Below are 1,045 nucleotides of genomic sequence, written 5' to 3'. Positions count from 1 at the left end.
AAGAACTACTCAGATGCATGTGGCACACAGGGTGGTAACCTTTCAATGGTATTTTGCTTGCATGCCATGGATTTTTATTTTTTTTTTGCAGGAAGTTTGTTGCTTAAACTGATTGCTATCATTTTTATTTTCTTTTCTTTTCCCTGCGGTGCAGATCTATCAACATCAACACAACAAGCAGATGAGCTGCCCTGCTATGGCCCAGCTTCTCATCCATTGTCATGTACATTTGAGCAAACCAGTTTTCATCTAATATCAGTGAATTCGGTTTTTTTTCTATCATTGAATTTTACAATTATTTTAAGGATAAATTAGTACATCTATTTTATTTTTTTTGCTCCTCGGTTATGTATATCTAAGGTTTGAGTACTTTTTTTTTTTTTTTCTGGTAGCTTGTTAGCACACCCAACTGTCAGTTCACACTTCACTGTTAGCCACCCCCACTAGGGATCAATACCAAGACCTCAATGTTGAAATGAGGTATCTTTCACTCAGTCTACCACTTAAAAATTTGTTATTCTTAAAAACAGTATAATGGGACAGTCACACTCTAAAATCCAAAAGCATTGTAATTTGCAAGTCATAATTCTTTAGTAGATTGAAATTTGGTGCAAGAAACACCCTCTAAAGCAAGTGCAGAATTTTGTAGACAATATGCTAATAATTAATATGCTGGTGAGGTTGATGTCTATGGATCTGAGTGATCTCAACTGGGAGTATTGGTTTCTTTAACTGTCAGTCATAATCACCAAATGAAATACAAGAAAAGGAAAAAGGAAATTGCAAACGTGTTCACTTCTCATATTTTGTCTGAATGATCTTCTAGTTTCCTAAGCTAATGCAGGAATCTCTTGTTGAAGTTATGCTTGGTGTACTACTTATCTACCCACGTGCTTAAAGCTTGCAACTCATACACCTTGTCAATGTCCGTAAAGGAACATGTACCTGAATTGGTCATGTTGAGGTGGTGAGAAGGGGTATGAAGGCTTGTTTACTTTCCAAGGATTGGGCCTTAGGCAGGATCAATAAGTGAAAAAGGGTTTGT

Source organism: Magnolia sinica, chromosome 11 (assembly GCF_029962835.1).
Source record: "Magnolia sinica isolate HGM2019 chromosome 11, MsV1, whole genome shotgun sequence".
NCBI classification, from domain to species: Eukaryota; Viridiplantae; Streptophyta; class Magnoliopsida; order Magnoliales; family Magnoliaceae; genus Magnolia; species Magnolia sinica.
Note: the sequence above shows the minus strand (reverse complement) of the source record.